We start from the raw sequence: 9,776 nt of genomic DNA on the forward strand, positions 1-9,776 counted from the left end.
CACAGAGCCCCCCCACACACACAGCGCCCCCTATACACACAGAGCCCCCCCCACACACAGAGCCCCCCCACACACACACAGCCCCAGACAGACACAGAGCCCCCACACACACAGAGCCCCACACATACACAGAGCCCCCCACACACACAGCCCCTACACACACAGAGCCCCCCCACACACAGAGCCCCCCACACACAGAGCCCCCCACACACACAGAACCCCCCCACACACAGAGACCCCCCCACACACAGAGCCCCCCCACACACAGAGAGCCCTCCCACACACACAGAGCCCCCCCACACACAGAGCCCCCCACACACAGAGCCCCCCACACACACAGAACCCCCCCACACACAGAGACCCCCCCACACACAGAGCCCCCCACACACAGAGAGCCCTCCCACACACACAGAGCCCCACACACACACACACAGAGCCCCACACACACACACAGAGCCCCCCCCACACACACACAGAGCCAAACAATGGAAACAATCAGAGCCCTGGCTGGCGTCACCATTCCTGCTTTGTTAATGGCAGCTACATCCTCAGTAGTCCTTGAGCACCTCAGCTGAAGCACAAGGACCAAAAACACGTTACAAATGTAAGAGAATGTCACGTCCAGGAGTATTTCCATTGAGCAAACAAAGCTGCAGGCAGTCACCCACGCAGCAATAAGCGGATTAAAAGAGCATCTGTTCTCAGTGACACTGTAAAATATGTAAAACGAGCAGGAGACCGAGAAGGAGGAAAGGAAAGGAGAAGTGGACATGAAGGAAAAAAAGGTCGGAGGGAGAAAGGAGGAAAATGAAAGAAATGGGAAAAGATTATAGATAGAGAAATAGAAGGCGGAGAGATTTTGCTTTTTACATTTTTCGCATAGTTCACCAATTCCTTGGCCTCTTCGTGCTTTTGGGAAGCTTATCTCCAGATGGATAAAGACAGAAGTAGACAGTGTGGATGAGAAGAGGAGATGGCGGGACATGACGGAGGGCGGGTAAAAGTTGTCAGGGAAGGCAAAAAGATGTTATATAAACTTAGGAAATATACAGAAGGGAGAAGAAAGGGGCGGAGAAGACCGAAAGCCGGCAGGTAAAAAGATACTTGGGAAAGGAAAGATCGACCGTTGGGGAATGTGAGAGGGGTATATAAGAAAGGAAATCTAGAAAAGGAGGACGAGACTGAACGTTTTTAAAGTTTCACTAGGACAAAAACATAATAAGCGGAGGGATGCCTAAAACTTGCAGACCCCTGCCCTCATGTGTATATAACATGGATGTTGCAATAACCAGTGCCTACCTGACACGGCTCCCGCTAACCATTAATGTCCGGCACCCTCGCTGACTGACCCCTTGTCGAAAATGTTAACTATTGGGCTGGCTGGACTGCAGGGGACAGCGGCCAAAACTCCTGCGTGCTCCTCTCCTCACGCAAAACTTCACAAACAAGGAAACAAATCCCCATGGACTGTGGGTGTCCCAAAGCAGGCGGGCACGCCTTGTTTGATGTCACAGGACGCACCACATTGACAGGACTTAGCCGGCAGGCCTGATGGAAAAGTGACGCAGCCTACTCCACATGTGGAAATGTATAAACAATGATGTCAGTGCTGAGCTATGCCTGCCTGGTCACCGCCATCACGCGCCTGGCCATGATCCGACCTGAACCCTTTGCTATCAGTTCCTGGGTTTTCAACAGACAGAGGCATCAAACACGAGCTGACACGAACTGACAATGGGCGGCTGCACACACAAACCGGAACCTCCATAACGCCTTGTGGAGCGTTGCTAGCCGTCCCCGAAACTAGAAGGAAAATGGTGGCAGCAGCTGTGGATAAGCCCCATCCTTTTCAGACTGGGGGGCGTGTTTTTTGTTGAGTGACGTATGACGTCACAGAGAGAAAACAGCAAAACACCCCCCTCAATCCGAAACGGACTGGGCTTAAAGGGACAGACAGAGCTCTTCTCCAATGGCTGGCCGCCGTTTAGTAAGCCAGCCAATGAACTGGTTTGTTTACCTCCCTACTCTAAGACATGATTTCTCGGCCAGCGAGCCTGCGCAAGCGCAGCCTACGCAGGCCGAGACCTAAATACAGCAGTTAGCTGAGTCTACTAAAGCAAACTGAAATAATGAGGTTTTCTACACTGCAAAAACACATTTCAGCACATTTCTACTCTTGCAAAAATGCTTGTTAATTCAGCACAAATATGCTAGTTCAAGACAGATTTTCTAAATTACATATATATTTTATTGTGAGGTTAAATCTAAACTACACATTTTACCTGCATGATTAATGAAATGAGCATTGTTTTAAATGATTTCCTTTGCAGGCCTCTTTCATTTTTTCAGTTTGCTTGTGCCAAAATCTGCGTGCCATTTTAGAAATGCTGTACAAAAGGGTGTGGTGATGGACGGAGCATCAGAACCAATCAAACACTCACACCCAGTCAAAAGATCTGGGTTTGATCCATCACCGTTCTTTAGCCCACTCTGCCACCCTAGTTCAGACATGGCTATATGCAAATCAGTCTGACCCTGTGCCTCATGGGAACAGTCAAGCCCGAGTTGCAAAGCCATGCCTTCCCTGGACCGGAAACAAGCTTCCGAGGACCGGTTTCTGGCATTCCAGCCGTCTTCAGCCCAGCTTGCTTGAATCCAGTGGCAAAGTGAGCAAGGGACTCACGTCTGAGCATACCCTGCCACACTTATGGCGGCCAAAGCGGTACAAAAGGGGGTGTTGATGGACGGAGCATCAGAACCAATCAAACATCCTGGGAACGTCCTGGGAAGCTTGTTTCCGGTCCAGGAAAGGCATGGCTTGGCAGTTCGGGCTGGACTGTTCCCATGAGGCACAGGGTCAGACTGATTTGCATATAGCCATGTCTGAACTGGAGTGGCAGAGTGGGCTAAAGAACGGTGATGGATCAAACCCAGATCTTTTGACTGGGTGTGAGTGTTTGATTGGTTCTGATGCTCCGTCCATCACCATCCATTTTAGAAATGCTGTCTGCAACTTTTTCTCATTTAATAATGCATACATTTTATAGTTGAAATCTGAGCTCAATTACTAGCCAAGCTCTATCCCTGGGCCGTGGGTTTTCATGCAGATTAAACCAGAAGTGCTCCACAGCAGGCTGTGCCATAGATAACTTTGAACTTCCATTGACACCGACTTCTCACTCCCTGGGATGGACAGCAGCATCCAACTGTGTGCCATAGGGGCAGCCTCGCGAGCCGGTGCACCTGGGCGTATGGATCCTCCTTTGATTTGGAGCATTGTCCGGCTGCAGGTGTGCGGTGCTCTGTTACTCTTCCGGGTGTCATTTATGGAATTCTCTCCATGAGACATGGCCTTGAAGTAAGGCCTGCCTTCTTTGTCAGAGATACTCCAGGGAGATGCAATGTAAGTACACAGGATGCATAGGTTCATATTGGAGCATTTCATGACATCTGTTGAGTTGCAGCCTGCTTGGGGCCAGCTAGGTGCTAATGCTTGTCCACTCCATGGTCGTGCACTTAAGGGGTTCATTTGTTCTGATCTCAGGTGTCTTCTGAGAGAACCAAGAAAGGAGATGGCAAGAAACAAACCGGATGTTCTTTCACTGCTTAAAGTACAGCTGAGGAACGCGTCAATCGCGCACGTGTCGCAATATTCCAGAGTCCTCCTAGGAGAGGGTCGACTCATCTCAGACAATGCTTCCAATAATGCACTCATTGCTCTGTTCTTCATGGTGCATTTGTTGCCACCAGTTTCCTCACGTTTCACTTCTGTGGTGACTTTGGGCTCCCGAACCCCTTTTAAATAACTGACTAAAACATCAGAAACCAATCTTTCAGAAAGGTTTCCCATAGATCGCGCTGCATCCAAAATATGCCCTCAGGGGCATATTTATAAGCGCCTTTGCGTCACGTTTACACCACACCACATGGTGAAAGAGCGACGCAAACTAAAAATGAGATTCATGACGCCACGCAAGGCCACCTTGTGTGGCCCTGAGTGGCTCAATGAAGCTCGAGTGGTGCAACGCAGCGCAAACCACGGTGTTGCATTACCACGCGCCAGGTAGGCGGTTCCATGGGTGTTGCGTAGGTCTTCCCACACAACATCCATGGATTTTGACGCATTCCCAGAATGACCAAACGTGGAATGTGCTAAAAACCTCCCCTGGTGAGACATGACCAGATGAAATACGTTTGTTTCTCCTCGTGTTGTCCTTTTTGTAAGTGTCCTGCATTCTGCAGCACACACGGAGACAGCCTCAGTACATTGTTTTTGTGCCGGAAGGTGTACCTTCCGGTACAAAAACAGTCCAATTTACAACACAGGCACCCCTGCGCGGTCGTGCACGGGTGCTTCTGTTAGTGCTAGGCAGAGAAGAGGGCCCCAGCGCAGGGGGAAGGCAGGAATGGGCAGGATTGCCTTAAATGTGTTGCATTCCTGCCCTTTTCTTGTCTTGCAGCGCCGCACAGCGCAGTGACTCGCTGCGCTGTGTGCCTTGTCCATAAATATGGCCCTAAGTTTTCGTAGTCAGAATGCGCTTAACACAACTTGGAGGCCACCAAATTTCTCAACCAATAAAAAAGTTACAAAGGCTGGCTAAAAGGAAATAGTTTATGCGAATACGCAGAAGGCAGAAAGGAAGTCCCTATATTAGCCACGAGTTCTAGAATTCTTCAACAATCTTGTAGGCTATTTTTATGTTTTTGAAACTATCTGGTGGTTATATTTAAAATTTTCTAGCAAGAGTAGTAAAACCAGAAACAATGCTGTTGGCCTTCATAGAGCAGACTGAGCCTATGCTAAGGTTACATGAACACGTATGCTAAGGTTACATGAACACGTATTCTAAGGTTACATAAACACGTATGCTAAGGTTACATGATCACGTATGCTAAGGTTACATGAACACGTATGCTAAGGTTACATGAACACGTATGCTAAGGTTACATGAACACGTATGCTAAGGTTACATGAACACGTATGCTAAGGTTACATGAACACGTATGCTAAGGTTACATGAACACGTATGCTAAGGTTACATGAACACGTATGCTAAGGTTACATGAACACGTATGCTAAGGTTACATGAACACGTATGCTAAGGTTACATGAACACGTATGCTAAGGTTACATGAACACGTATGCTAAGGTTACATGAACACGTATGCTAAGGTTACATGAACACGTATGCTAAGGTTACATGAACACGTATGCTAAGGTTACATGAACACGTATGCTAAGGTTACATGAACACGTATGCTAAGGTTACATGAACACGTATGCTAAGGTTACATGAACACGTATGCTAAGGTTACATGAACACGTATGCTAAGGTTACATGAACACGTATGCTAAGGTTACATGAACACGTATGCTAAGGTTACATGAACACGTATGCTAAGGTTACATGAACACGTATGCTAAGGTTACATGAACACGTATGCTAAGGTTACATGAACACGTATGCTAAGGTTACATGAACACGTATGCTAAGGTTACATGAACACGTATGCTAAGGTTACATGAACACGTATGCTAAGGTTACATGAACACGTATGCTAAGGTTACATGAACACGTATGCTAAGGTTACATGAACACGTATGCTAAGGTTACATGAACACGTATTCTAAGGTTACATGAACACGTATGCTAAGGTTACATGAACACGTATGCTAAGGTTACATGAACACATGGGCATAAGCGCCCCGCGGACGGGTGAGCCTTGCTTCAGTCTAGTGCAGAGCATCACTTAGCTCTTCAGATCTTGCAGAGGTCCCCCTTGGATTCCTCTTCTATATTCTATCTTGGAGCTCTCCAGGGTTGGCTTGCTGCAAAAGTGATGGTTTGGTAAGTGAATGATGGAGTGTCTGCATCTGCCCTGGGGAATAACAGGCAGCTGAGGCCTCTCCAAAGGCCCATGTCCATCATTATTGCTTGGTCCATAGTCTATACACTCCCAGAATTCCTCACAATTCACTTCAGCAAATGAGGGGCATTTGAGCCAGTCTCACTGCCACTGCCATTTCTGAGGTCTTACTGGCTGCACTGTGTGTCTAGGTTTGCCTGTTCATGTCACTCCTTATGGGATGCTTCTGCTGCTTGCCGTGGTGGCGGGGATGTTTGTCCCGCCCTGCCTCGGTTGCCAGTGGACGCCGGCTTGATTGACCCTTCAGCTTAGATGCCTTTCAATTGATCTATGTAGCCAGGCTGGGAGATTGTGTTATAGGGCCTAATGTAAACAAAGACAGACCTGTCCTACCTTTACATGTTCTACGCCCTGACTGCGGAATCTCTGCAGTCATAAACTTACTATTAACTCGTAGCTTGTGAGTACCCAAAAAAACTTTAACTTACACAAAAGTTAAAATGTACCTTTATGAATCAGGCACATAGTGTTAACAGTACATTCTGAAGCTCAAATATAATGTACAAGTCATACATTCATTTATATAACATAAGTGTATAAAGTGTAATAATGTCAATGGGTGTAATAAATACACTGACATAAACCATTAAGAGTCTGAATAGTGTTATCTGGTCACCCAATAATGACACGCTCTGCATTGAGGGGTGTGGAGCTTCGCCTTCAAAGAGTATCAAACAGCCTTCACATAATATATTGTAAAAGAGTGGTAAATGCACAATAACAATATAGTGAGCATCGGGGAAAGTGTCCCCTGCCAGTGATTCTGGCAGAGAGGGCCCATCTTGTGCACACAGCAGCCCTGAGCCAGTCTGAGTCTGGACTGACGCCTCTGTCCCTCTGTCTTTCAGGTGGAATTGCAGCCTACAATTGTGGCCCAAGAAGAGTATCTGATTATGATGACGTGGACAGACACACTATAAGCGGCGACTACTCCAACGACGTGGTGGCCAGAGCTCAGTGGTACCAGCAGAACTGGTAGAGCAAGAACTCAGCCAACGCCGCTCCCTCCTACAGCAGCCGCAGCAGCGGCAGCAGCAGCGGCAGCAGCAGCAGAGCAGCAGCAGCAGCAGCAGCATCGGAGCAGCACCAGCAGAGCAGCAGCAGCAGAGGCGGCAGCAGCAGTGGCAGAAGCAGCAGCAGCAGAGAAGCAGCAGAGCAGCATCAGAGCAGCAGCATCATAGCAGCAGCATCAGAGCAGCGGCAGCAGCGGCAGCAGCAGAGCAGCAGCAGCAGAGGCGGCAGCAGCAGTGGCAGAAGCAGCAGCAGCAGAGAAGCAGCAGAGCAGCATCAGAGCAGCAGCATCATAGCAGCAGCATCAGAGCAGCGGCAGCAACGGCAGCAGCAGAGCAGCAGCAGCAGCAGCATCACAGCAGCAGCATCACTGCAGCAGCATCACAGCAGCGGCAGCAGCGACAGCAGCAGAGCAGCAGAGCAGCAGCAGCAGAGCAGCAGCAGCAGAGCAGCAGCAGCAGAGCAGCAGCAGCAGCAGCAGCAGAGCAGCAGCAGCGGGGGCAGCAGCACAGCAGCAGAGCAGCTGCAGAGCAGCAGCGGCAGCAGTGGCAGAATTAGCAGCAGCAGAGCAGCAGCAGCAGAGCAGCAGCAACAGCAGCAGCAGCAGCAGTGGCAGAAGCAGCAGCAACAGCAGCATCAGCAGCAGCAGAGCAGCAGCAGCAGGAGCAGCAGCAGAGCAGCAGCAGCAGCAGCAGAGCAGCAGCAGTGGCAGAAGCAGCAGCAGCATCAGCAGCAGCAGAGCAGCAGCAGAGCAGCAGCAGCAGAGCAGCAGCAGCATCAGCACCAGCAGCAGCAGCAGCAGTCGGGCAAAGAGCTGCATTGTGTTGTCTTCTGGCAAATGTCAATCTTCTTATAGAACTGGGGAAACCCTCTGCTTGCTGGATTGTTGCACAGTGTTGACACTGAACTGGTTTTACTTCCTTGTCCTTGGGGCTGATGATGCTGAGCCTGTTGACCACTCCTGTCCCTGGCTGTGGATCAGAAAGATGCCATCACGTCGCAATTAAACGAGGCATGACATATGTCACTGTGATGGAATCTGCTGATCTGCTGTGTTGTGGTTGGCATTCCTTCATTTGCTGCACGCCATTTCATTTGTTCCAGGTCCTTCACTCATGTGCTCTTGTCCCTGCCCCCACACTGCTGTCGTCTTCGTCCTGCTGGCTTCGGTTTCTAAAAGTTGGGCTATCCTGTAGGACACAAGGTTTTCCTCACGATTATCTGTCTTGCGGCTTTACTTGCTTTTGCAATGTTTGTAATTTCTGCTTTGTTGTACTGATTATGAATGCAAATAAACCGAATTAAACTGGAAACCGGAAAATGAATATTTCAGCATGATGTGACTGTCGCACTCACCACGCATTCACTGGCTCCAGGTTGGAGACCACTGTACAAGCTTTGCAGATACAGTCGCGTCATCCCTGTCCTGGGAGCCTCAGTCACCCCTAATGAGTTCAGTGAGTGAGATATTGTGCTTTCATACTACTTTTATCTGCAACCAGAACGGTCATACCAATGAAAGTTGCTAGGCCAATGTGCTGCAAGAAATGAGGCCTTAAACTGGGCCATGCTTGGTTTTTCATTAGGTCAACTGTAAAATGAATAGTCCACTATTGCACATTGTTGGAAGCCAGCTGTTGGGCCACAACTGGTGAGCAGCCAACGGTCATGACTAGCTGGATTCTGTCCACCGGTTTGAAAGGACGTTCTGCAAAGAGAAAACTTTCATTTCTCTTAAGGACAAGGCACTGCACAGTGTGACACCTGAATGCTTATCCAAATGGGCACCTTGTTATCACCCGACCAGATGTCATTGGTCAACTTCCCATCATTCTGTTTCTGTTCCCATCGAAATATAAATGGTAAATGAGTAGATTTAGGATCAGGAGTTACCAGTCCCGTCAGCAATTACGTGATCTGTGGGAACCCTGGTGATCTAGCGGATTTCACTTCAATTTCAGCTGCTCAAAGTGTCACATGCCCATAGGGACATTGTCGTCTTCACTTAGTTAGCATGAGCACGTTGCAGCCTGCCTGCTGCTTTGCACACGTTACTATACGTCTTTATTCTTTTGCAATATTTTCTCGGGCTGCTTTCACATGAAAACTCTTCGCTGTGTTCGCTCTCCGCAGGTTCCTGGGATTATGACTGAACATTATGTGCAAGGTCGAACAACAATGCCCCTTGTTTTTGGTCTGGCCAGTCCCTAGCCCTAAGACAAAATATACTGATGTAGCTTTTATTTTTGACAACGTACTTGGATTTTTAGTGGGATAAACAAATAGGTAGCACACACTTGGAGAGGAATCTTTCCTGGGGAAGAGCGAGACTGCACCTAAGATGCAGAACTACCATCTATAGGCTAAAGTATGAGGCCTGACGACAAAGCCCAGAGATCTTCAGATATATAATAATACTGCTCCGTAGCAAAGGGGAGGGAGGTTAGGCTCCATTGTCTTTCTATGATGAAATCTCCCTTCATGATTTACTGACTAGCTGCTAGGCTGACTATATTTGTACTATGCATTTTCCTTCCTGTTGTGGCACGTATACTGCATGTTAGGGCACCTTAGTTAAAATAAATATTTTAAACTGGTTTGTGTCTCTGTCAGATCTTATTGTGGACAAGTACAAGCGTGCAAGCGAAAGGGTGTGTCTTTTTACCGCGATTCCTGAGAGATCTGGGAGTGTTGTGTTCTAGCCATGTGTAACCACACACACACAATGTTCAGTATTTGGCAGTAGTGAGGAGGCCAGCAGCGGTGCAAGCCATGTGTAACCACACACACACAATGTGGAGTATTTGGCAGTAGAGTAAGCTCCCCTCTCCCGCAGC

At 48.4% G+C, this 9,776-nt stretch overlaps 1 pseudogene; it reads left to right on the forward strand.

Moving 5' to 3' along the window:
• LOC144772180 (lysozyme g-like) overlaps positions 1 to 6,907 on the forward strand; it is a 90,895-nt pseudogene extending 83,988 nt beyond the window's left edge.
• The last annotated feature ends 2,869 nt before the right edge of the window (positions 6,908 to 9,776 follow it).

Source organism: Lissotriton helveticus, chromosome 8 (assembly GCF_964261635.1).
Source record: "Lissotriton helveticus chromosome 8, aLisHel1.1, whole genome shotgun sequence".
Taxonomy (NCBI): domain Eukaryota; kingdom Metazoa; phylum Chordata; class Amphibia; order Caudata; family Salamandridae; genus Lissotriton; species Lissotriton helveticus.